At 41.0% G+C, this 27,739-nt stretch overlaps 1 protein-coding gene across 1 annotated transcript in view; it reads left to right on the top strand.

Moving 5' to 3' along the window:
* The window catches only part of MAGI2 (membrane associated guanylate kinase, WW and PDZ domain containing 2), a 978,709-nt gene that overhangs the window by 921,732 nt on the left and 29,238 nt on the right, over window positions 1-27,739 (top strand). The gene's annotated exons all lie outside the window — the stretch shown is intronic.

Raw genomic sequence — 27,739 nt, 5'->3', positions numbered from 1 at the left:
GTTAGGGAAATAGGGTCTGACTGCTGACCTGAATAATTAGCTCAATTTTTGATCTAGGTAACATCGACTCTCACTTTCACCCCTCCATTCCCTACCCCCCCAAAAAAATTCTAAATAGTGCTTTTCACTCTCAAATTATGCTTTTTGCTTAAGTTACTTAATAATTTACTGAACACTTCCTTATTTAACGGGGCAGTATAGTCCTGAGTTCAAGTGAAATATCTGCATTCAAAGGCCCTTAAATACTTCATGTTTCCAGGCCCTTGAACATACCCCAAAGCCTACACACCCTTTTTGGGCTGGCAAGTCCTCACATTAAGGGCCGGGAAGCATTCAGAGGTTTCTGTAGGGCTGGCTCTATGCCCAAGGAAATATTTCATCCAGGATTCCCACTCTTAATTCTTGGATCTAATAAAATATTTTAAAATATTAATATTAGCAATAAGCACAGGCCCAATCCTGATAAACGTCACTTGTAAAGAATCTGAACTCGTGGAATAGAACGACTTCTTGCACCCTGGAGCATTGAGGGATTAGCAATATCAACTGACCCGGGAGCTTCTACCACTTCTGAAAAATATCTTATTTTAAAGGTGTGTCTCACTCCATGGCAAGACCTGACTGTTGTCTATACCAAAGGATTTTCGTAGAGTTAACCTTGTTCTTATTGTTCTAACAGGTTAATCTTTAAAAAGTTAACCTGAACCACATGGCTGTCCTGAGCTTTCCATTCTTTTGTAGAATCACTATTTGGTCCATACTTGCAGCGTCCACCACGCTGGGTGCTCGTTTACAGCGAGCAGTTGGAACAGCACTACTGACCAGCCTGTGCATTTTACTCAGACTGTAATGCATAAGCATGAAGCTGCCTCAGAGCATCTTTAAGAAAAAATAAAGACATGTTTTTGAACAAGACAAAAATTCAAGACCATGTCAACATTATCTCATTAATTCTTATCATCCAAAAATATCTAGATAAGGCTTTTTTTTTAATTTTTTGTTTATTGCAGTAACATTGGTTTGTAACATTGTATAAATTTCAGGTGTACATCATTATACTTCTATTTCTGCATAGATTACATCATGTTCACCACCCAAATACTAACTACAACCCATCACCACACACTTGTGCCGAATTATCCCTTTCGCCCTCCTCCCTCCCTCCCCCCTTCCCCTCTGGTAACCACCAATCCAATCTCTGTCTCTATGTGTTTGTTTGTTGTTGTTATTATCTACTACTTAATGAGGGAAATCATACGGTATTCGACCTTCTCCCTCTGACTTATTTCACTTTGCATGTAGATAAGGCTTAATTCTAAAATTAACCGACACAGAGAGTTCGTTAAATATCTAGGCACGCTTTTGAGGGACCGATCATCAATATTGTTAACTCTAGCAGAATTGCAGAATTTCTTCTAAATATATTCTTCTAAAATGTAGCATTAAATCCTACTTGCTGGTAATGCTAGAGCTTGTCAGCTACTGTTGATGTTAGGTTGACATGGATTTTGACTGCAAAATTACTTTAAAGATTATGTCACAAAAGAACAAATTTAATAGAGTAGAGCAATCTCTTTTAGGGGAGTAAAAGAATAATCATAAATAAGGTATATACATTAGTTCTTCAGGAAAATCTAAACTGAAAGATGCATGGTTACACATGAGAAACCAAGAAAGTTAGGGATCAGATTGGCGTCTTTGAGGATAATGCCATCGAAAGGTATTTCTGGAATCTCATAGGCACTAATGAGGGGGGTGTTTAGGGGTCCCCAAGACTACCCCACATTCAGAAGTTTGCTAGGACTCTGGAGCACAGAATATAGTTGTACTCACAGCCAAGATTTATTACAGTGATGTAGTAAGGGTGCACAGTGGGATCATAAGGGGAAAAAAATGCAGGCAGAGTCTGAAGGAATCCACGTCCAGCCTTCCTTATGCTCCCTCTCTCTCTCTCTCCCTTGAGGGGTCACCCGGAGAGCACTCTTCCCCCAGCAACAAAAATGCAGCAACATGTGTGATGTTGCTGACCAGGGAAGTTCATTAAAGACTCTGTGCCCAAGGTCTGTACTGGGGGCTAGCCATGCAGGCACCCTCTGCCTAGAACGCACCAAAATTCCAGACTCCCATAAGGAAAGCCCGTCTTCAGCATAAACCACATTGTTTGTACAAACAGTTCAAACTGGTACAGTGAGACACTCTTATCGTTTAGGGAAAGGTTTGTATTAGTGTAGGGGACAATTTACCAGTCACAGTCCCAGATGTCAGCCAACGGCCAACCTTGCAAGCAGGCCTTTCTAAGGACAGTAGTCACAAGCCTGCTACATGAATGCTTTCCTGCACCAGGAGCAAGCCAGAGAAGTGCAACATTCAGGGACTTTCAATTGACCCCAATGTAAAAGGAGTGCCCACAGCTAGGGACATCATAATTCCTCCAGCAGCAAATAGACTATATCGTGAAACAGAATTTTTTGTCCAAAATGAAATAGAGTGTATTTTAATAAAATTAGCCAGGAGGGGGAGAGGTAACAAAACAAAATAACAGCAACAAAAGAAAATGTTTGAGTTTACCAGTAGATGCAACCGAGAATATAATCTACTGTGTCCAAATGCACCCTAATCACAGGAAAACAGATTTTTCTGTCAACTATCAGTTTAATCTTGCGTTTGTTTCCTTTGTTTGCCTTTTAAGATCTAAATTTGGCATAAAATCCATCCCTAAGAGACTGTGGAAGGGGTTATCAGAATCCATGGGAGACCTAACTTGACAGGGAGCTGTTCACACTTAACCCGGCGAGGAGAGCGAACTGTGAAGACGAGGAAGGAGACTGAGAAAAACAGTCTGTGGAAGGGTTTTAGGTGATACCCACCTGCCCTCCCTCTGATAGCTACAGAATTCAGAATTCAGAACAGCTTTGAAGCAAGACCCTTCTCTGGACTTTTGGCCATGTCAAGAGAAAGCTGATCTCAGTCAAGAGAAATAGGAAACTCTCGCTCTAAGTTCTTAAGGTAATCTGTGACAGAGAGATAAGCACAGGTACAATTGAAAGAAAAAAATACCAAGGGTAATCTGTCAGATTGTTGGCTAAACAAAATCAGTGTGAACCCAAGTGAGCTGAGGAAAGGAATAAATATGCTGCAAATATGCCATCCATAATTACCATCAGCCTAATCATCAGAGACGCCTCGGCCAATTCAGAGGCATAAATCAACAAATGCCGCCAGGAAGGAGTGGCTGCACACAGAGGCTGTCGCAGCTGCAAGGGGCGTGGGAAGGTGATAAGGCCTCTGAAGGAGAAGGTGCTTTTATAGTTAAGTCCTTGAAAGAGAAGCTCAGGAGATAGATCCTTCAACTCTACTCCAATCCTCAGGATAAGAGTTTGTTGATCATAAACGCAACGGAAATCATGCGTTCCCCCTCCCCTGACACACCTCTCAGCACCAGGCAGGAATAAGGACACTTCACTCCACTGTACTGAGAAAGGAATCCAAAGATGATGCATCAGAAGTAGTGCTCTCCTTAACACTGGTTGTTGCTGTCGAATTAAATCTAAAATGGTTAAGAGAAAAGAAAGCAGCCATCATGGTTTTAAAGCTGCACAGGAATAAATTATACAAATTAGCTCCCTGCCTTGGTGTACAGGTGTCCTTCATTAGCATTCGGGGGGCCCCACATGGGCATTCACTTGATTTATGCACTGAGCCACAGACCAGGGCGAGGGTAGATAGAGGCACCATTGGATGACAGAATTCCCTACTCAAGCACTTCAGACCAGCCAGAGCCTTTCCCCTGGGAATATTTGCTGTTCAAATCTGACCAAAATAAAGCAAAACAGAAGTATGCCTTCCAGTCCTGGTGGGTGGTCTGGCCTGTTTATTCTCTTACAAAGCAACAGGGCAGCCCTTTATGACTAGAAAGCTGCAGGGGTCTAACTGTGAAGGGGAGTCTCCATGGTCTTAGGGGGCCAGGCAGGGTTACAAGGATTCTCACAGTGTCGATGGCCCAGGGACGACTAACACCTAGTGCCCACACAAGGGGAAAGAAACAGCCAACCTGTGAATTAGACTCCTGCCCACACTTACATCTTCAAAGTTAATTGTGTCTTTAATAGGTTTTGACTTGATTACAGGCCTTTGGTAAATAAAATTGTTTACGTTTTATAAGTATAATAAAACTGCATTAAGTACAATGATGTACACCTGAAATTTTTACAATGTTATAAACCAATGTTACTGCAATAAACAAAAAATTTAAAAAAAATTAAAAAAATAAAAAAAAAAATAAATTCAATATGTAAAAAAAAAAAAAAACTGCATTATGTAGGTGGAGATAAGATCTGTCTGAGCCAGTAATTATAGCTAAAGAAATGAATGGGCCACATAGTTTAAAGATCTTCCTCTAATCAGTAAATAAAAATGATTTACAATGACCAGATCAAAGCACCAGATTAAGCGTACTGGTCTCTCCTCATATGGCATTGGCGATGTTTATTTGTCTATTCTTCTTTAAGAGTGTACATGGACAAGTAAACATTATAAGCATACCCTTATAATCTTGTTTTACAATTATTTGTTCAACAAATCCTTTCTTCCCTCTGATCATACAAAGTTCGTACAAAGATGAACTCCAGGCAGTATACCCCTACCAAATACTTCAAGTGAGACAGATCCTGTAATTAATATCATTAATTAATATCATGACTATGTCCTCAGCCAAACCAGCATTTTTTGAGCACCTACTGTGTGCAAGCACTTTGCAGGCACTGAAGGGAATATATAGTCCTGGGCCTCAGGGAGCTGAAGATCTAAGAATGAGGATACGTGTAACAACAGATCCTGACAGAGTGGTGACTGATCAAAAGGTCTCAAAGGATCTGCTCTAATGAAAAAATTTAAATGGGTTTTATTAATTATTTGTGGGATTTAATAAGTACTTCTAGAGTGTTAAGGATCCTTGAATTGGATTCTTTGGTTCGTTAAGCATTTCCTTTGTGAGATTTATACTAATAATTTGTGCTTTTTCTGAAGAAAGGACTTGCTAAGTATGGGTAAATCTCTGCTTAGACCTTGTCTGAATTATTCTAAATTCCGAGTTAGTGAACCAAAACTTCATCTGGCAAATTTGCTCATCATTGCTCTTCCCCTGCTGTGGCTTTCAGCCTCAGGGAGCCTGGAGCATTGTAACCTCACATCCTAAGTCTCTGTGGGTGCGCTGCTCTGCCCCCACCATAAAAGACAAGGAGAGTCTCCATTGCCTTCACCTCTTCCTCAGAGACCATGTTTATGGGAGCTTTAAGTGGTTTCATAGCCCTTGCACTAATTCACCTGCATTTTTAATAGGGCAAAAGGCGACTTGCTTCAATAATAAATTCTGAAATTTAATTTCAGCTTCTGACATTCATGGTTGAGTGTATCTTCCTTTTCCACAAGAGGTTCCACAAATCACTGCAGTACACCTCTACTGAGTCAGAGCCAGGGAGGAGGACAGGCTGGCAGGCAGAGCTCCGGGCTGCATCATGCAGAGAACAGGGTTCTTCCTGGTAAAAGGCTTAAGACTGCTCTCTGTAGCATTTAGGTGAACCTCAGAAGTTCTCTAACTGAAACTTCCAGTAAGTTCCTGTTTCGTGGAGTCCTCAAAGAACAGAAAACTCTGAAATTCCTTTCCCCACTGCTCAGCCCAAACCTCATTTATTATTTTAGGTGTTTTTAGGATGAGGGTGAAATCCATTTGTTTGCATTGTTTTACTGGAAACCATGGCCTATAATGATATTCCTTCTTTTTAGATACTCTTACATGATTACCAACATGCATTTTTCTCTTTAACGGTATATTAAGTGACCCTCTTTCCCAAGTCCTCATTTATTAGGTATTTTAGATTCTGATAAAATATGTTAGACCACAGAGCAACCAAGAAGTCTACCAAGAAGAAGCAGTTTTAGCTCTTGATATCCAATCTCCTTCAATTCCCAAACACTTAAGTTGTTGGAAGAGATGAGTGAATGAAGAGATATCCTTCCCAAACCCACTGAGAAGAGCTCCCACGTGCATCTTGGAAAACCTAAATACTCCAGCTCCTCCAGTAACCCATCTTGGAGCACCATATTTTAGGCTCTGATGAGACCATTCCCTTGCTTTCCCTAACAGGAAGCTGAGCTCTCCCACGAGAGGGCTGCTTCCACAAAAGTCCAGGGAGAGGGCCGCTTTCCTAGAGGAAATGCTGCTGACTACTGTAAGAACATTGGAACAGACCACAAAGAGGTCACAAATTCAAGAGAATGTTATTTACATGGCAGGTGGGGGGGGCAAGTAGAGATAAAGGATCAAGGTTAAGAGAAAAGAAAGATGCTTCATGGTTGTAAAGCTACACACACACACACACACACACACACACACACGATTGTGTCAATTTGGCCCAGGACTCTATATTTTTAAAGTACCATCCCAGGGAATTCCCTGCCCTGGAGACTGCTGGATGTCTCTTCTCTAGCTCTGTTGTGAAGGCCGGACCCCACAGGAGGATTTACTTCTTGTTGCCCTCTTTACATCTCCTCAGTCTCCACTCTTCGGTGTGCCATACCCCCTCAACCTGGCTCCTCCTTTGCCCATCTCGTCTAAATCACTCTCCATTCGAAGACTTGCAACCAGTAAAACTTAAAGAAAGGAGACTAGATTTTCCTCTCAGTGTCCTCCCGTTTTCCATCTCAGGCCTTTTTGACAGTCTGAGCTCAGCTCCCAGCCTCCTCCTTGAGGACAGTCTGACCCTGTGGTTTGTAGCGTGAGAGTATTGATTCAAATGAGCTTCTAACCCCTCAGTTAGACCCATTTTGAAGCTGGTGCTAAATGCAAAGCTATTTTCCCCATTGTCTGGTTTTATCTTCTTTTGAAGAAGAGATGACACAGAAAAGATTTTGATCCCTATGAGGAAGTTTGCCAATAAAACCCTGTTATCAATGTGCTCAAAATGGAGTCCAATACCTTAAGACTAATTCTTGGGTGGGTCCAGCCAACTGCCATAACCAGCAGACACTGAGTCTCCAAAGCATCCCTCCAGAGATGCCTGTGCCTGCTGCCCTGTCCTAGAATTCCCTAGCCAAATAACTCAAACTAAAGTACTCCAAACCCCTCATTTCTAGTGGAAGAAATAGTGAGTCCATAAGGCCAGATTTTCGTTATTCGAGAACTCTGCCTACAGCCAGCCTTGCTCGAAGATGGGATTGCCCGGATGTCCTGTTCTGGTAAAGACCTCTCAGTGTTTCTTTTTAACTGAACTCCTTCAGTCAGGACCGTAGATGAAATTATATAATGCCTTACTCTGGGCTTGAATTACATGCTCTAATTGTAGCAAAATCTCTCAATTTTGAGAATCGCTTCTTTAACGTGCTATTTGGGTTCCAATTTTTTTAACAGAACAACACACTTAGCCCAGACTGAACAGCTGTTAACTATAATGGGCTCAGACATTTGCTTACAGAATAACCTGCTTTTACACTTCTATAGAAAGGTTTCTGGTCTTTTCAGCATGAGCTGTCCAACACATAGTGGCTCTGGCCTCAACAGGACCCTGGGTTTTAGAGCTGAACATCTACACTCATAACATGTGCCTTAACCATGCCTGGCACAGTCTGCAACTCTCCATCTTTCACATTTCACTGCACTTCCTACCCAGCCTTCACAGCAATTTATTCCCACCGTGTTCTGGGTCCTTTAATGCGACCTTCTGGGCGTGAGGTTTCCTAGCACATGTGTCTTTCAAGCCCAGTAAAGGCCACATTTAAAACCAAATAAGGGCTTTCTCTGTGTGATACTAAAACAGCTTGATCATTTTTGTACAAAATTACTTGCATCTTGGCAGGGCTAAATGATAAACTCAATTAATAAATCCTAAAATTTAATTTTCACTTCTGACACTCATTGTTAAGCATTCGTTTCCTTACCACTGAGAGGTTCTACTTCCCATTTAACCTGGAGGTGTCAGTTCTCACCCGTTGGTGCCTCTTCCCTCAGACACACACCATGCTATGAAAAACACCCCCTGTGGCATAATCAGAAATCTATGTGGAGAACTATTCCATTCTGCACATTGAAGCCATGTGCACACAGCACCATGTGTGGAGCAAGTTAGGTGTTTAGATGGGAAATATTATCAGTAGGGACTGGCAAAGAGGGAATCAGGCCTCACAGTGTCTGAGCTGCATGGATTAAGTTCTTCTGATCACCTTGACCTCACGTCCCCCTGTACCTCACACTGTGTAGAGCTGAGAGAACACAGAGCAGGTGCTGCATGCAGCAGTTGTTGCGTCTCCTAGAGGCCTGTCTCTTGGAGATTATTGACTTAGATAGTCCAGAATTTCTAGTACCCATCTTTTTGTAGGTAAAAACTGTAGCCCCTGAGCTGAGGTAGACCCAGACTGAAACAGCCACTCAGAAGCTAGCTTCAGAGCCCAGCCCTCGGACAGGTGAGGACAGCAGAGTACAACAGGCTGGACATTGCTGCATTTTTTCCAGCTTTATTTTTTCAAGAAAACAATTACAGCCAGCAAGTCAACTGTGACCTTAGAATATAAATAAGCAAATTGTCAGAGGTGAGGGGAACTATAAGAATTTATCAGACTATTAGAGAAAACATAAATATAACCATGGGCACACCATGTCTTTAATTTGAGGATTTTTCAAAATTTGGAAATGATTACTGTGACTGATTCTCAAATGACAGCTGATCTCACTAAAACACTCATCGTTATGAGGAAATTCTGCAAAAATTCTGATATTACCATTTCGAATTTTTTTAACATTTATGCCTCCTTAAAAGCACCTCAGGATGCCCTCAATATTTTGAGAAACAAATCTACTTTGGGAATACACATGTAGCTCAGTCTTTCACTAATTTCACTTACTGCATGCTTGATAGGGTTAGCTTTACTTAAAGTCTTTATTCTTACTGCCTAGATAATTTTTATTCAGCTGCTCTAAACATACTAAGCAATCTTGATTCTAACAGTAATAATATATCTTTGTCACTGGTTCTGTTAATTCTAATGATTGGTCCTAGGCTGTTCCTCCCCTTCCTTTAGGAATGGTACCTTCCAGTCTCTCCATGTGCATGAAAAGTGACAAGCATGGGTCCCCATATTTCTACTTATTGGGCCACCCTAAAGACACGGTTTGTAAAATCTGCATGAATCTTATCTTTCTCTAATGAGCTTTGGTTTTGCGTATGTTTTTAACTGATGTGTAATGCTCTCTCTTTCATTGTAGCTTGTCTAATTACTGCTAGATCTCTGGAAAATATTTACAACTGAGACCTTATAAGTGATGAGGATAGGATTTGTGGGTTCATGAAAATTTGAGATGCACCAAATTCCAGGGGTCCAGCCTAGAATGGCCCCAGCAGGCAGGGAGGGTGGGGAGGGTACAGCAGAGGCAGCACCAGCCGAGTTCTGCCCCACACACTGCGAAAAGTCCTCCCTGAGCTTCAGCGCAAATCACGAAATTTATTTCCTCTCCGCTCAAGTTTGGACAGCTCCAACCCAGGCCACCCTTTGTGCACCTAAAAGAAAGCCACAGTCGCTAGACATTCTAGCCCTAGAACTCTGAACTCCACCTGGCATTGTGGTACAGTCATGCATCGCTTAACAACGGGGATGCGTTCTGAGAAATGCATTGTCAGGCGATTTCGTCACTGTGCAAACATCACAGAGTATATTTACACAAACCTGGGTGGTATAGCCTACAACACACCCAGGCTATATGGTACTGATCTCATGGGACCACCATGGTCTGTGCAGTCCATCGTTGACTGAAACATGCAGTGCATTGACTGTATTTCCCAGCCTGCTTTGTGGCAGTTCTCCACCTAGGACTGGATTCTCACTTTCCTCCCTTTATACTGTTATGCACCAAGTTTAAGAAAAAAAAAAAAAACCACCCAATTGTGACTTTTTTGAAAGTAGTCATAACTTTGTATCTAACGAGATTCACCACTATTTCAAAATGATCATTCTCAAGTGTTGGCTATTTTAGCCTAACTTTGGTAAAAATTCTTAAGGAAAAATGTGTCCTATATACAAACAAAGCAGAATACAGTTGATAGCCTTGCAAATATGTTCAAGCAACTTTTTCCCCTCCCCTACATCCCTAGCACGGCCCATGTCAAATCCTACAGTGGGCAAGTGGCTACTGCCACAATTTAAAAGGACTGGGACTTTAAAATGTCAGTTTGACTTTTCAAGAGAAATTGATACTCATGCTCCATCCCCATGGTTAGCCATAGAAGCATGAATCAGACTGACACATTTCTCAATTCTGATTTAATTCTACTCCATTCACATTGTCACAGCCATGGCTAAGCACCTCTCCACCAAAGTCTTTTAAGCTATCTCTCTGATTTTTTCCTGAAATATATTTTCTAATTGTTAATGACACTGTTAGATGCCTTTCAGGATTGATTTAAATTTAACATGAAAGATAATGTTATTCACTAAGTGAATTAATTGGCCTACTGCTATTAAACATTTTCTTATCAAACAGTTTTATGCTGATATAAGTATCTGTACACATACACACATATACACCATCACGATCATTCCTTGAAGATGTCTACAAGAACAGAAGTTTTGTTTTCATTTTCTTTTTTAAACAAGTTTTAAAATGTGTCATTTCTCTAAAGTGCCTGTCTCTCAAGGATAAGTTATTGATCAGGAGAAACCTAAATTAGGACATTAAGAAAAAAGCCGCAGTGTACTGGAAAAGGTATAAAGCCATAGAATAATTATTGGGAAATCTAGTCCAGCGACCACGGTTTAAAGAGGTGTAGATTTCTGTTTCTGACAAAAGAAAGGTAGATGCTTGCCATATGATTTACTTTAACTAGTCTGTAATCCATGAAGGTGAGGGGAGCTGAATTAATCAACCCACTGAAGTCACTAGCTAAAAAAAAATGAAGAAACAAGAGGGCTCTTTGTGGTTTCAGTTCAGTTCCACCAGCATCTATCAGGCACCTTGCTGGGTGCTAGGGACATGGAGATTAAGAAGAGAGTCTCTGCCTCTATGGGTTCACAAGCACGTAGGGGTGACAGGGAGAAAATGAGGTAATGGGACAAGTAGAAATAGTATTGGCAAAGGTGTGAGAAGAGCCCAAAGGACGCAGTGCTCTAAACCTGCTTCACAGGGTTGTAGAAGATTCCAGCCTACACAGGAGGTGACATTTTAGCTGGGCCTTGCGTGACAAGTGTGATTTCACCAGTGTGGGCAAAAGATAAGGCAGCTCTCACATAGGCTAAATGGGGGGGAGAGGGACGGAGTGAAGAACACAGAAGCGGGGCTCTGTGAGAAAGGGCCTTCTATGCCAAGCAAAAGAATTCAAGTTTTGTATGACCAGACATCATCAAAAAATTGTTTGGGAGGGTAAAAATATCTGTATTTGGAAATATACCTCAATAGTATTTGAGATGAATTTTATAGGAAAGTGGAGGCAGTTAAAATGTTATCGTAAATGTTGATGTGAGGACTAGAATTAGGGAAGTGGTGGTAGAAATAGCATGTTGGGAACGGGTTTTGGAGATAATTCAGACATTTCATTGATGGGAGTAACAAAGTTTGGAGAATAATGAATATGAAGGATCAGGGAGAAGGATTGTGGCCGAGGGCTGGGTGCAAGATGACGCCACGCAGGTGAAGGGGCAAGTTAGGAAGAAAGATAATGAGGTTGGTTTTGGACCTGTTGAGTTTCAGATGCCTGAAGGACACTTAAGTGAAGCAACCCACAAACAGGGCACTTGGATAAGGAGCTCAGGGGCTGGAGTTGGAGCATTTGGGGAGCCCTTGAAAGGACGGCTAGAGTCATGAGTGGGGATGAGCTCTCCTGGAGAGACCCCACTGTGTACAGAGAGAGGAGAGTCCATGGGACATGGTCACATCTGAGTGGCAAGTAAGAGAAGTTGGTGAAGAAGATCAGGTGAGTGAATCTTTCCAGAAGAGAAGAGCGATGGAAGACAGAGAGAGGGTTTCAGAGAGGCTACAGGTAGAAAGACCCATTTTCTAGATGAAAAAGTGGTTGCTGTGCTCTGAGATGGACTGGGGAAGGGAGTTAGAAGGGAGGGGGCAAGGACTAGAACCAGCCCTTCCTGCGTTTAGCACAAGGCCAGGTGCAGAGCACTCAATTAATGGCCGCTGTTGTGAGGATTGTGGGCGAGAAATGGCTCTCACCTGCTGCTCTCCTCTCCGCAGACCTCACCACAGGCCTTCCCCACATGCCCCTGATTCTGAGCCATGCTGGGAATCCACCCAGTGAGACCTTGGACAACTAGAGCTCCTCCTTAGCTCCAGTCATGGGGTTCAGGCCTGGTTTTTCTGGTTTGTTTTTTCAGAGGGCAGCAGTAGCAGGGTACCAAGATGAATAAGACACTATTTCTACCCCAAAGGAACTCTGTATGTGGAGAATTTTTAAGGGAAACAACGTACTCATTGTTTACAAAAAATACTCTTCAATCATACTCTTGTTGAAATCATTCTTAAATGTATTGTGTTACTTTCCTGGATTGATGTACAAAGTATTCTGAAAACAGGCATGCTCTGCTTAATTTCCCTCTTCCCCTGACATATTTGCCCTTTGAAATCTGGATTCCATCATCAAGACTCTAGTGAAAGTGTCCCCTCAACGATCACCAGTCTCCCCATGGTAACAAAATCCAGTGACTGATTCGATCCTTCCTCCCCTTGGGACTCCCTGTAATAGTTAACACTGTTGCTCAGTGTCTTGGCTGGATTTTCTCTTACCTCTCTGACTGCTCCTGTGGGATCTCCTTCATCTCTCTTCCCATCTAGTATACCCCTCCCCAGCCTCTCCCTCAGGATCTCATCTGCTCTCTTGGTTCCACCTGTCTTCACTGTGCAGATGACTCTTGTCTGTTTTGCCGTCTCTGACCTCATTCCACAGCTCCATCCCAAGACTTTCAACTGCCTGCTAAACATTTGTACCCAGATACCCCACATTTATGTATCCAAAATGATATTCACAATCTGTCCTTCTGAAAATTCCTCCTCTTGAATCACCTATTACTTAAATGACCATCAACCCTCCTTGTGGCCCAGCTGAAAACCATCTTGACTGCCTTCCACACTCCTATATATACAACCTGTTCCTAAATTTAAACGATTTTTCTTCTCTCATTTCTCACATCAGCCCTCTCCTCCATTCCTATTGTCAGTCTACTCCAGTTCAGGCCCACTCCACAGGATTAAATAGGCTTTTACCTGTTTTCCCTACTGCTATGGCCAATCTTCCCTGTTCATTGACGCCAGAGCAATTGATTGTCCCAAAGGACTGCCCCACTCAACAACCTTTTATACACACACACACGCAAAGTTAAATGAGTCCCCTAAGCCATCCCTGATTTGGCCCCATCCAAATCAGTCTTGTCTCTTATTGCCCACAATATCCTATTATATGTCTGTGCTCAGCTACGCTGGAACACTTGTCACTGTCCTATACACCCACCTTCATGGCTGGGCATATGCTGATCCCTGGGCTTGGAAAACCCTTTCCCCGAATCATGTCCTCCTTCAACAATCCTGTCAAAGGCTGCCTCCTCCGTGAATCCTTCCTCAAGTCCACCAATGAGACGTAATCTCTGAGTCCTCTGAAGTCCCGTAGGCCATTATACATCTCCCCCGCCCCCTCTCACTCCCTGTTGTGCAGCATAGTTATCGATGTCCACATACTTCCTCCCCTTTACGGAATTCAAGTACTGGTTTGAATAATACAGTGCTTTTCATAGAGAGGGAACAAGTAAGTGAATGAATGAATAGAAGTCTTGCAGTAGATTCTGACAGCAAATTTCAATATAGGTTTTTGTTGAGACAGTTGCAGAAGGGTTAGGATGATGGTCCAAATTTCCACTGTCCCTCTCAACCTAATCCAAAAGTAGGTTTTGGGGGGTTTTTTGTTTTGTTTAAATAAGTTCCTGCCTATCTGCTTATTTTCTTATAGTGTATCTCTTTCTGTTAAGAGCTGAGTCGAGGAAAACTGGCTAATTGAGTGTTCCAGGTAATTGTTTCTGGTTAATCTAAGTTTTATTGTTTCTATAAAGTGTTTTCTCTCAAATTATAGTTGTGACCTATGTTGTCAGCACCAACCATAATTTAACATGCCACAGTTGCTTCTTTGCTACAGAAATGCCATGTATAATAGTCTCCTGCAGACTTCAGGCTACGGGGAACTGTGGAACAAGAGCTAATGTTAGGTCTGTCTGAGTGGGATTACGTGCCTGTCTTCCTGCTGTGGAAAAGAGGCTACGGTGAAAAACTCCCAAGCTCCCCTCTAGCCTCCTGGGTATACACTAAGTTCAACCAAATTTACCTATTATATGTCCGCCATTGTTTGATGCAGTAGGGACAACAGAAAGAAAATGTGGCATTGTCCCTCCCCTCGAGGAGCTCTCTATCTCACTGAAGAGCCAAAAATACTCGTTTGGAACAAATACAGTACAATCTGAACCCAAATGATACGGAAGTTTTAGACAAGAGGGGGAAATAAGGAGCAGAATAGTCAGACAGGGCTCCTTGGAGAAAGCTGGTCCTGAGATAACCCTTGAGGAATCAGTGGGCTTAGGATGAGCAGAGAGGAGGGCAAAGGGCTCTACAATCCAAATAGAAATAGGATATTGTGGGAGATGATTTTGATGCTAAGAAGTGAATGATATGACTAGAGCATAGTGTTCCTGCCGAAAAGGGAGGAGAAGTGCAAGGACTTTGAGTGCTTGGAAGAGGCTTATATCTGGAAATCAATGCCAATGAGGAGGCATAGAAGATTCTTGAGCCTCACGCTGACGTGGCAGAAGTGTTTTAGGGGTGGTGGAAAACATTTTTGGAAAGGGTTTTCAATCCTGACTACCCATTAGAATCACCCGGGGAAATTACCCAGGTTTTTTTAAATTATTTTAAAAATACCAGTAGAGGCTTTTCCCCAGGCCAATTAAACCAGAATGGTGGGGGGAGTGATGGCATTATGCTTTTTTTATATTTTAATGTGGCCCAGGTCAATATAATGAGCAGCCAGAGTTGAGAATCACTGGTAGATCAGAGAAGGAGGTAGATCAGATAAGGAGGCTATTATAGTAACCTAGGAAATGCAGGAATGGGGTGATGAGGTGCCGAAAACAATAGAAGTGAAATACGGGAGAGCTGACAACTCCAAGAATCTTGAAAGAAGAATCAATAAGATTTGGTGACTGATGTTCTAAAGGGAGTAAGAATTAGGGAGGACTCAAAAATTATCCCCAAGTAAGATCTTGAGTATTGGGGAAGATGTCAGAGCCATTGTCCAGAAAAAGAAATAGGAAAATTCAGAAACGATGCCATTGACAAGCTGGGTGACCTTTCAAAAGTTACTTAACTTCTCAGGGTCTCAGTTTTCTCATCTGTGCAATAATAGGGTTTGGTTATATGATGTCTTAGTTTCTTTCAAATACAAGGATTGAAAGTAATGTGAGTGAACTAATCTGGGGGTAAAAAGCCATGTTGAATTTTAAGATGTGTGTGGACCTTCCAATAGTGATTCACAAGAAGTAATTGCATCAGAATCGTGCGTCTTCAGCAGGTGAAACCAAACCAGCTGATGGAGTCCCCAGAGAAGAGCATAGAAAATTGGGGGTGAGGGGAAGGCAAGCAAAGGAGATAAAAATACAGAATTTCACTCTTTGCCTGCTGCAGGCTCTGTGTCATCTCCCTGCTACCCTGTGACAGGTGAGCAGTGACACAGTGGCCACTGTCCCTCATAATCCCAACTTTAATGTATGGACACAATCATTTTGTATATGACCACATGGAGTTGCTTTCATATACTGGGTTTTTCTGGAGAAAGATTGTCTCTTGTCAACACAGTGCCTTCGAAAAAATGAATTGGATCATTTTGTAATTCATTATGAAAATTCACTAACACAGAGAAAGCAAGTGGCAAGAATTCTTAATGTCTCTTTTTATATTCAAGATATCTCTCTTTTTTTCAAAAATGCCATAGGGGAGAAAAATTATCTTTTCCAAGTGAAATACATCTGTCCAGTTGGCCTTTTCCCATTATATCCATCAATAGCTTATTACCCCTGGGCATACAGCAATCAATATCTGTAGCTTGTTTTCAAAGTGAAATATCAGGCAATGTCAAGACAAAAAAATCTCACTGCTTACTCAGCATGTTAAGTGAAATTTGGATTGCCTTTCCATTGTCAAATACAGTGAAACAGGTGTCCCCGTCTTTCTACACCCAGAGCCCTGGGGCACCTAAAAGTTCTCACTAGAAACCCATGGTTATGCTATGGTTGGGCCACAAAGATGTACAAATAGCCAACAAGCATATATATGATAAGATGCTCAACATCACTAATTATCAGGGAAATGCAAACCAAAACCGTAAAGAGATGTCACCTTACCCTGTTAGATGGCCACGATCAAAAAAGAAAAAAAACAAAAACTAAAAATAACAAGTGTTGGCAAGGATGTGGAGAAATTAAAACTCTTGTGCATTGTTGGTGGGAATGTAAAATGGTGCAGCCACTGTGGCAAACAGTATGGAGATTCCTCAAAAAATTAAAAATAGAATTACCATGTGATCCAGCAATCTCACTTCTGGGTATATAGCCAAAAGAACTGAAAATAGGATCTCAAAGAGATATTTGCACATCCATATTCATTGAAGTATTATTCACAATAGCCAAGAGGTGGAAGCAACCTAAATGTCCATCATTGGATGAATGGATAAAGAAAATATCATGTATACATACAACGGAATATTATTCAGGCTTTAGAAAAAAAGAAATCCTGTCACATGCTACAACATGAATGAACCTGGAGGACACCATGCTAAGTGAAATAAGCCAGTCACAAAAAGACAAATACTGCATGGTTCCACTTATATGAGGTATCTAAAGTAGTCAGGTCTTAGAAACAGAAAGTAGCATGGTGGTTGCCAAGGGTTGAGAACAAGGGCGAAAGGAGAGTTCTTGTTCAACAGGCGTAGAGGTTTAGTTTTGCAAGATGAAAAAGTCCTAGAGGTCTGTTGCACAGCAATGTGCATATACTTAACACTTCTGTACGCTTAAAATGGTTAGATGGTAAATTTTATGTTATGTGCTTTTCACAAAAAAAAAGAAATGCCACAGGGGGCTCCAAAGAGAACCAGCAGCTCTAAGGCTTCAGCAGAGTTCAAAGCACAAAGGCCTTCCCGCGTTCTGAGCTTCATTGTGTAAATTGCACCAATGTTTGGCAGCCTTCGGGGCAATTAGATGAGAGGTGATGAGTTTCTTACAGGAGCAATCGTAGGAGAGAAGCCCTCATTATCATGAAATTGGCATTCGCATCAGTTCACTCTTGTTACCAGCATTTTGTTTAGCTTCTCTTGTTGCTTCTGTTTGGGTTCTAGCCTTCGTTTGGTTGATTTTTGAATGAGGGCTTGGCATCAGGGTTCCCTGTGGTGCAGTAAGGAAGTAGGACTGCATTTGGAGAAAAGGGAAGTTCTGGAGTCTAGTGATGCTTCAGTGGTTTATTTATGTATGTTCCTTTGTATCCCACCTCTTTTCACAAAGGCTTCTTTGAGGCAATAGCTCAGGTTCAGTGGAGGAATATCAATTGTCCTGCCAGCCATGATAAGCAGGAGCTTGCAAAACAGACAAATGTTAATAGAACACAATCCTGATTCCCCACCAAGAGGCTCCTTGACAGGGGGAAAAGCATTCCCATTCGTCCTCATTGGGAGCCTCAGGTGGTGGGTGTTGGCACTCTCCACAGTGACAGGTAATGTAAATGTAAATGCATTGCTGGGTTATTTCGTATTGCAAAATGGGACATGAAGATCATTCTTTGTGCCTTTCTGTGATCTTATTTCTTATGAAAAATTTTGCTGGGTTATTATCTTATCTGTTTCACAGTTCTTTAGTACTGGATCAATTAGCAAGCCCAGAGCCCTATCCAAGCTAGTCCCTGAGAGAACTGTTCTCCTCCTGAGGACAGAGCCAGGTCTACTAGCTCAGCTATGCCATGTTTCACACCCAGTGGTGCCTTGCACTGCAGTATATGAATGACTGAATAAGTGACTAGAAAGGAATTAGCAGAGTCAGGCCTTTCTGCCCTCCAGAAGGTTATGGTCTATTAGGAAAAAGAGAAAAAGAAAATAAGCACTCCCTGACTGAAGGAACTTAAAACTAATTGTGGCATAAGAACATGATACACACGCACTCAAATGAAGAGGAAGGCCAGAAGAGTACATTGAATGGGGTGGGAGACGTTTTCAAGAAAGAATTCTGGGGCCGGCCCAGTGGCATAGTGATTAAGTTCACGTGCTCCACTTTGACCACCCAGGGTACGTGGGTTTGGAACCCCGGGGGCGGACCTACGCACCACTTATCAAGCCATGCTGTGGCAGGTGTCCCACATGTAAAAGAGAGGAAGATGGGCACGGATGTTAGCCCAGGGACAATCTTCCCCAGCAAAAAGAGGAGGATTGGCAACAGATATCAGCTCAGGGCTAATCTTCCTTACCAAAAAAAAAAAAAAAAGTGAAAGAAAGAATTCCTACCCTTCCAGTCTTCAGCATTCCGTATGAAAATTAAATTCTTTTAACTGCAGCATCTTTTGCCTATGTTTATACTAAATAGCTCCATTTAAATACATATGTATATAAATACATAAATATATATGTGTAAAGTGACTGCATTCTAAGAAAGAACCGCCATATTTAACTGGTAGACCTGGTTTCCTCTGCCTAAGAGAAGGTGCAAAATAAACTCAATTCATAAAAGAAAGTGGTATTGGATCCAGCCAATTCTGTCGGTCTTGTGGGAGTATGAGGTGCTTGAAAAATCAAAACGCTAGAACGAAGCCTCTAATACCTCACATCAGCCTGGAAGGTCAGTTTGGACTGCTCAACAGAATGCAACAAAATCCGGTCAATTGTTTTCACCTCCATTTCCTAGCAAAGAGTAAGTAATTTTCAGCTGAAAATTTTTTCTCACTTAGCCTTTTCATCATCCTCCTCTATCTGATATTTCCCCAAGCCACTCCCCTCAGAAAATGGTGCTTCTGCTTTGAAACAGGGGGAAAAGGACACACAGCAGGGGGAAGGAGCCCAGGAGAGCGGGGAAGACAGCCACAAACTTCTGTTCATGCCAGAGACCTGAGAGGAGAAAATACAGAGAATTATTGACTGTATTTTCCCGAATTCCTTGTGGATAGATTCCTCCTAAAAGCATTTAGAGGCCTTAGCCTCACTTTTTGATCTCCAAATAGATACATATTCCTATGGCAGGTACATGGCCTGTCTGTCCTCCTGGGTCCTCACCCCCTTTTGGGGCCAATCTGACATGGAAAGGGGAAGGAGGGACGGAGAGGGGACCCCCTCCCTAATAACCTGCCAGAGGAGGCCGCCATCCTGGGACACCGTCTGTGTTGAGGGTCTCTTCACCAGCTGCTCCAGGGCAGCTGTCGGAAAGGCTGGAGTTCTGAAATGAACTCCTAGGACAGAAATTAAGAAAGGATGTGTCTTAAATCTCAATTTTGAAAATGTTCCTACCATCATTCTGTGGCTGCATTAGTTCTCAAGGGATGCCAGAATGGGTGCTCTTTTTTTAGATAACTTTTACTGAATTTAACAAAATCATACATATCAGTTATAGAATATCTCAAAACCAGAAATAATCAAGAGGGAAAAGAACTCTTCGTCTCTTTTGAAAATGTACCATTTTGTTTTGAAACCTGCTTTTTTCATTTCGTAATGTTTAGACTACTCCCCATGATATGAAATATCCTTCTATATATCATTTTTCATGACTGCCTAGTGCTCTGTTTTGTAGATTTATCATTTAACCAATCTCCTATTTGGACTTCTCTTGTTTTTCTAATTTTTCCACTATTATGAAAAATAATACAAAAAATATCCTTATAACTATATCTTTGATTATTTCCTTAGGATAATTTTGAAAAGCAAAACCACAGGGTCAGAGTGTTTGCATTCTCTCGGGAGGATGGACAAAGTCAGGAGAGTCATATGTACCCAGCTGTAGGAGCCACTGTTGGGTGATAAAGTAAAATTTTATTAAAGTATCTTTTCCAGTAGCCAAGACTTTATGAGCTCTGGCAGAGGCTGCATGGTCTAATAAAAAGTGCCTGGAGCTGACAGTAAGTGCTGGGCTGGAAGGCCAGGCTGCCCCACACACGCAGCAAAACCCCTCAGGCCTGGCCTTACCCCTCGGGAGCTCCCACGCCTCGTTTATAACATAGTGAAATGGCCCAACCAGAGGTTCTCTGTCCGCCCCTCGGGCTCACACACAAGAGGACTCCCTTCAAAGTTGGAACAGAGAGCGCAGACCAACAATTGCATCATATTTATGTGTACATACAGTTTGTTTTATTTTTATTGTCCCTTCCATTTTGTTTAGTTTGTTTTTAAACAGCACTAATAATATTTCTCAAAGAAGCAGAGGGCTGTGTGTAATCTCATAACACACTTCCTTGACAGTTTAAAAAAAGCACAGGCCTGGGAACAGGCCCTGTGGCATAGTGGTTAAGTTCGCACCTTCCACTTCTGGTGGCCCAGGGTTCACGGGTTCGGATCCGGGCACAGACCTACTCACTGCTCATCAAGCCATGCTGTGGCAGGCATCCCACATACAGTAAAGGAAGACGGGCACGGATGTTAGCCCAGGGCCCGTCTTCCTCAGCAAAAAAGAGGAAGATTGCCAACAGGTGTTAGCTCAGAGCTAATCTTCCTCACGAAAAAAATAAAATAAAAAAATTGTAAGCCTTCTCAGATAACTCAGAAGTTGCCTGTACCTATGTTTTGTATTTCTTTGGGGAAGAACAATTAGTCCAGAGGAAGCCCAAGCCCCTGACACTACTGACGTTACTGTGGCTGTCTTCTGAAGTATTCGGGCAGTAGGAGCTTTTCAGGCACCCTGAGAATGACTGTTGGGCGGGCTTCACTCGCCAATGGCAGAACTGAAGGATAGCACACTGAACAGTGACTCACCCACAGAGCCAGAGCAGGCTGATGTTCATGGTGGGGATTGGCCATCACCAGGAGGCCATTGGCTTCTGGCTTCAGAGGTATCACCTGGCAAAGCAGAATTTTGAAGCCCATTCCCGTTGACTTGAGTGTGAAAATGCTTCAATTTGGGGGAACCTGCTGATTTAGTAATATTTGAGGGAGCCAGTGGAGCCCACATTAACTAGTTATTACTCTTCCTCGTAACAATGCCTTAGCCTGTAAATATGTGCTCTTTCACTAAGAAAATTCTTACAAGATGATGTTTTCAGCAGGCAGGCCTCTGAGAATCCCTTAAATTAGATAAAAACAGATCAGACCCAATGGACAACCATCTCCACATTGTAGGTCAGAAATCTAAGACACAAAAGGAATTTGTGACCACACTAACCTACAGATGTGACATAGAAACAAACATTTCAGTTCCCTTGCCTTCTCTCCATTCATTCAGTAATATTCCCAGCTGCACAGCAGTAAACGTCCTCCTGTGTCAGTTAGTTGCTGTCCAAAGCAGACGTCTTTGGCAAGTTCAGAAAGAGCTGTCTTGCCTTGTGTGAGCTTGACTGAGCTGAGAATATTCATTCATATTCAGTCTTCACTTTAAATAGCCATCTCCTTGTTTTTGGCAAGATTGACTTAATCTAAAGAGCCTATGGTGTGGAAAAAAGAGACTAACTAAATGAATGAGAATACTGGTCAATAACATTGGTCTAAAACCATCAGGCAATTAAATATGAGATCCCTAAGGTTCAGACAGATTTATAGCTAAGGGTAAAAACTATTCAAGGGCAAAATTGAGTATGAAAATGTGTTATACAAACACAGCTGTAGCACTTAATAGATATGTAATAGCTAGCAGAGAGAGTTGAGGAAACTTCTTAAGGTGGGAAAAATGGAAAATTTGGACATTTTTACCCGGTGATATAAAAAATTTTCTCTATTGTGAAAGATTTATTGACCTTTTACGTGGGTATCACACAGCCTTCATTATCAGTCCCAATGTATAAAATGGTATTTGAAAAGAGAAATAGGGGAATATTTCACAGGCCAAAAGACCATAAGATCTTAGAGTGAGAATCTTATTGGCAAGGGCACAAATGTGTGGAAAATTACGGATATAAATTCTGAAGTACATCGACATTCAATGAGACCCTGAATACTTGGAGTTCTCATTTTCCCCTTCTGAACTAAATAAGAAAACGTTGAGACATCCCTGCAATGTTTTGAAAGAAGCATTGCACGGATGGTTTTGCTATGCCAGGTATATTGTTAGAGAGTGTCATCTGGCACAGTCTGGCAAACTATCTCCTTGGAACTGGTGGGTTTTGTTTATCAAGTTCAAATAGATCCCCCCCACCCACATCCACAATCAGGGGTGGAGAGGAGGCGTTAACGGCTGTTAGGTGCTTTACTGCAAGCCACTAAAACATCATGGAATTGCAATTATGTCTGCAACCATTTGTTACGGGCTAGAGCAGATTACAGGAGTAAGTACAGAGCCCTCAGCCGTGATTTATGGTGGAAGAACAGCTCAGAGAGGAATTCAGTCAAGCAGGAATGGCTGAGCAGCGCAACAGACATTAGCCAAGATGTGAGCACTGAGCAAAATTTCTAGAAGGAAAAAACTTCAGCCATGGGCCCCAGCCCTACATGCCCTGAGCCAAAGACCAGTTTAAGCTGCTCTGGTTCCTCATCTTTGCATTGTTTGCAGTGACCATTTCCAGGGAGAAGTACTTGACTGATCAGATTGGTACTGTGGTGGTAACTATGAGATTCTATCTCGTCTTTTATTTCAGTGTCTCTTTCTCATTGCCTTGTCCTTTAAACAAAGGCAGCACATCATAAGTGTGAGGAAGAGAGGAGGGAATAAATTCAAAATTAATTTTGGAGCCATTTTTTAAAAAATTTCCCAACTTTCTTTATATTCACTGAAAATTCCTCAAAATGCCTTAAAACTACAAACAGTAGTCAATGGAACTTTTTATGTTTGAGACCCATCCTTGGGTTAACGGAGGCCCCAGGACAATCCACTCCCTCAACCCAGAAACAGTGTGAAATGAAAATCCAGTTTACATAAATATGAGGGTGGAGAGGAGTCATGTTATAGAAAGAAAACAAAACTGGAGGGAAATCCAAATTTTTTTTTTTTTCTTTTAATTTTTGTTTATTGCAGTAACATTGGTTTATAACATTGTAAAAATTTCAGGTGTACATCATTGTACTTCTATTTCTGCATGGACCACATCATGTTCACCACCAAAATACTAATTACAACCCATCACCACACACATGCACCGAATTATCCCTTTCATCCTCCTCCCTCCCCCCTCCCCTCTGGCAACCACCAATCCAATCTCTGTCCCTATGTATCCGTCCATTGTTGTCACTATCTACTACTTAATGAAGGAAATCATACGGTATTTGACCTTCTCCCTCTGACTTATTTCACTTTGCATTATACGCTCAATGTCCATCCATGTTGTCACAAATGGCTGGATTTAAGTTTCTTATGGCTGAGTAGTATTCCATTGTGTATATATACCACAGCTTCTTTATCCATTCGTCCCTTGATGGGCACTTAGGTTGCTTCCAAGTCTTGGCTATCGTGAATAAGGCTGCAATGAACACAGGGGTGCATGTACCTTTGCAAATTGGTGTTTTCAAGTTCTTTGGATAAATACCCAACAGTGGAATAGCTGGATCATATGGTAGTTCTATCGTTGATTTTTGAGGAATCTCCATACTGTTTTCCATAGTGGCTGCACCAGTTTGCACTCCCACCAGCAGTGTATGAGAGTTCCCTTCTCTCCACATCCTCTCCAACACATGTTGTTTCCTGTCTTGTTAATTATAGCCATTCTGACGGGCGTGAGGTGATATCTCATTGTAGTTTTGATTTGCATTTCCCTGATAATTAGTGATTTTGAACATCTTTTCATGTGTCTGTTGGCCATCTGTATATCTTCTTTGGAGAAATGTCTGTTCAGGTCTTTTGCCCATTTTTTAATTGGGTTGGTAGTTTTTTTGTTGTTGAGATGCATGAGTTCTTTATATATTTTGGAGATTAAGCCCTTATCAGATGTATGGTTTGCAAATATCTTCTCCCAATTGTTAGGTTGTCTTTTCGTTTTGTTGATGGTTTCCTTTGCTGTGCAGAAGCTTTTAGTTTGATGTAGTCCCATTTGTTTATTTTTTCTATTGTTTCTCTTGCCCGGTCAGACGTGGTGTTTGAAAAGATGTTGCTAAGACCGATGTCGAAGAGCGTACTGCCTATGTTTTCTTCTAGAACTTTCACAGTTTCAGGTCTTACATTCAAGTCTTTAATCCATTTGGAGTTAATTTTTGTGTATGGTGTAAGGTAAGGATCTACTTTCATTTTTTTGCATATGGCTATCCAGTTTTCCCAACACCATTTGTTGAAGAGACTTTCTTTTCCCCATTGTATGTTCTTGGCTCCTTTGTCAAAGATTAGCTGTCCATAGACGTGTGGGTTTATTTCTGGGCTTTCGATTCTATTCCACTGATCTGTGTGTCTGTTTTTGTGCCAGTACCATGCTGTTTTGGTTACTATAGCTTTGTAGTATATTTTGAAGTCAGGGAGTGTGATACCTCCAGCTTTGTTCTTTTTTCTCAGGATTCCTTTAGCTATTCGGGGTCTTTTGTTGTTCCATATAAATTTTAGAATTCTTTGTTCTATTTCTGTGAAAAATGTTGTTGGAACTTTGATAGGGATTGCATTGAATCTATAGATGGCTTTAGGAAGTATGGACATCTTAACTATGTTAATTCTTCCAATCCAAGAGCACGGAATATCTTTCCATTTCTTTGTGTCTTCTTCAATTTCTTTCAGAAATGTTTTATAGTTTTCGGTGTACAGATCTTTCACCTCTTTGGTTAAGTTTATTCCTAGGTATTTAATTCTTTTTGTTGCAATTGTAAATGGGATGGTATTCTTAATTTCTCTTTCTGCTACTTCGTTGTTAGTGTACAGAAATGCAACTGATTTTTGTATGTTGATTTTGTATCCTGCAACTTTACCATATTCGTTTATTACTTCTAAAAGTTTTCTGGTGGAGTCTTTAGGTTTTCATATATATAAAATCATGTCATCTGCAAATAGTGACAGTTTCACTTCTTCCTTTCCAATTTGGATCCCTTTTATTTCTTTCTCTTGCCTGATTGCTCTGGCTAGGACTTCCAATACTATGTTAAATAGGAGTGGTGACAGTGGGCATCCTTGTCTAGTTCCTGTTCTTAGAGGGATAGCTTTCAGTTTTTCACCATTGAGGATAATATTAGCTGTGGGTTTCTCATATATGGTCTTTATTATGTTGAGGTACTTTCCTTCTATACCCATTTTATTCAGAGTTTTTATCATAAATGGATGCTGGATCTTGTCAAATGCTTTCTCTGCATCTATTGAGATGATCATGTGATTTTTGTTCTTCATTTTATTAATGTGGTGTATTACGTTGATTGATTTGCGAATGTTAAACCATCCCTGCATCCCTGGAATAAATCCCACTTGATCATGGTGTATAATCTTTTAACGTATTGTTGTATGCGATTTGCTAGTATTTTGTTGAGGATTTTCGTGATCGATGTTCATCAGTGATATTGGCCTGTAATTTTCTTTTTTGTGTTGTCCTTGTCTGGTTTTGGTATCAGGGTAATGTCAACTTCGTAGAATGAGTTAGGGAGCTTCCCCCCCTCCTCAATTTTTTGGAAGAGTTTGAGAAGGATAGGTATTAAGTCTTCTTTGAATGTTTGGTAGAATTCACCAGGGAAGCCGCCTGGTCCTGGACTTTTATTTTTGGGGAGGTTTTTGATTACTGTTTCGATCTCCTTACTGGTGATTGGTCTATTCAAATTCTCCACTTCTTCTTGATCCAGTTTTGGAAGGTTGTATGATTCTAAGAATTTATCCATTTCTTCCAGATTGTCGAATTGGTTGGCATATAGTTTTTCATAGTATTCTCTTATAATCTTTTGTATTTCTGAGGTGTCTGTTGTAACCTCTCCTCTTTCATTTCTGATTTTACTTATTTGTGCCTTCTCTCTTTTTTTCTTGGTGAGTCTAGCTAAAGGTTTGTCTATTTTGTTGATCTTTTCAAAGAACCAGCTCTTGGTTTTATTAATTTTTTCTATTGTTTTTTGGTCTCTATTCCATTTATTTCTGCTCTGATTTTTATTATTTCCTTCTTCTACTGATTTTGGGCTTTGTTTGTTCTTCTTTTTCCAGTTCCTTTAGGTGCATTTTTAGATTGTTTATTTGAGATTTTTCTTGTTTGTTGAGATAGGCCTGTATCGCTATAAACTTCCTCTTAGAACTGCTTTTGCTGTATCCCATAAATTCTGGCATGTCGTATTTTCATTTTCATTTGTCTCCAGGTATTTTTTGATTTCTTTCTTGATTTCTTCGTTAACCCAGTCGTTGTTCAGTAGCATTTTGTTTAATCTCCATGTATTTGTGGCTTTTCTGATTTTCTTCCTATAGTTGATTTCTAGTTTCATACCGTTGTGGTCAGAAAAGATGCTTGGTATTATTTCAATCTTCTTAAATTTATGGAGACTTGTTTTGTGGCCTAATATGTGATCAATCTTGGAGAATGTTCCATGTGCATTTGAAAAGAACGTGTATTCTTCGGTTTTTGGATGGAATGCTCTGTATATATCTACTAGGTCCATCTGTTCTAAGGTGTCGCTTAAGGCCAATGTTTCCTTATTGATCTTCTGTTTGGATGATCTATCTGTTGGTGTAAGTGGAGTGTTAAAGTCCCCTACTATTATTGTGTTACTGTCTATTTCTGTTTTTATGTCTGTTAATAATTGCTTTATATATTTAGGTGCACCTACATTGGGTGCGTAGATATTTACAAGTGTTATATCCTCTTGTTGGATTGTTCCCTTGATCATTATGTAATGCCCTTCTTTGTCTCGTTTTACAGTTTTTGTTTTAAAGTCTATTTTGTCTGATATGAGTACTGCTACCCCAGCTTTCTTTTCATTGCCATTTATGGAGTATCTTTTTCCATCCCTTCACTTTCAGTTTGTGAGTGTCTTTAGGTCTGAAGTGTGTCTCTTGTATGCAGCATATATATGGGTCTTGTTTTTTTATCCAGTCAGCCACCCTATGCCTTTTAATTTGGGCATTTAGTCCATTGACGCTTAAAGTAGCTATTGATAAGTATGTACTTACTGCCATTTTTTAACTTTTTATTTTTTTCCTCAGTGTTTAAGTAGTCCTTCTCTGTTCCTTACTTCTTCTATACAGAATTGATGGTCACTTTAGTTTGACCTCTGTCTGAAAGCTGTACTTTAACTACCCTCCTCCCTCCTTTTATGTTTTTGATATCATATCTAACCTCTTTTTTGTGCATTTGTATCCATTACGCTCTAATCGTGGAAATAGATAATTTTTCCTATTTGTGGTCTTCTTTCCCCTTAAATCAGTCCCTTTAACATTTCTTGTAACACTGGTTTCTTGGTGACAAACTCCTTTAATTTTTGCTTATCTGGGAAAATTTTGATCTCTCCTTCCATTTTGAACGATAACCTTGCTGGGTAGAGTATTCTTGGCTGTAAGTTTTTTCCTTTTAGCACTTTAAATATATCGTGCCATTCTCTTCTAGCCTGTAAGGTTTCTGCTGAGAAGTCAGCTGATAGCCTTATGGGGTTTCCTTGTATGTAACTTGACATTCTCTTATGCTTTT

Source organism: Ceratotherium simum, chromosome 1 (genome assembly GCF_057802395.1).
Source record: "Ceratotherium simum simum isolate JZ-2026a chromosome 1, ASM5780239v1, whole genome shotgun sequence".
Classification (NCBI taxonomy): domain Eukaryota; kingdom Metazoa; phylum Chordata; class Mammalia; order Perissodactyla; family Rhinocerotidae; genus Ceratotherium; species Ceratotherium simum.
The sequence above is the reverse complement of the archived record's forward strand: the minus strand, read 5'-3'. Positions and strand labels throughout refer to the sequence as shown.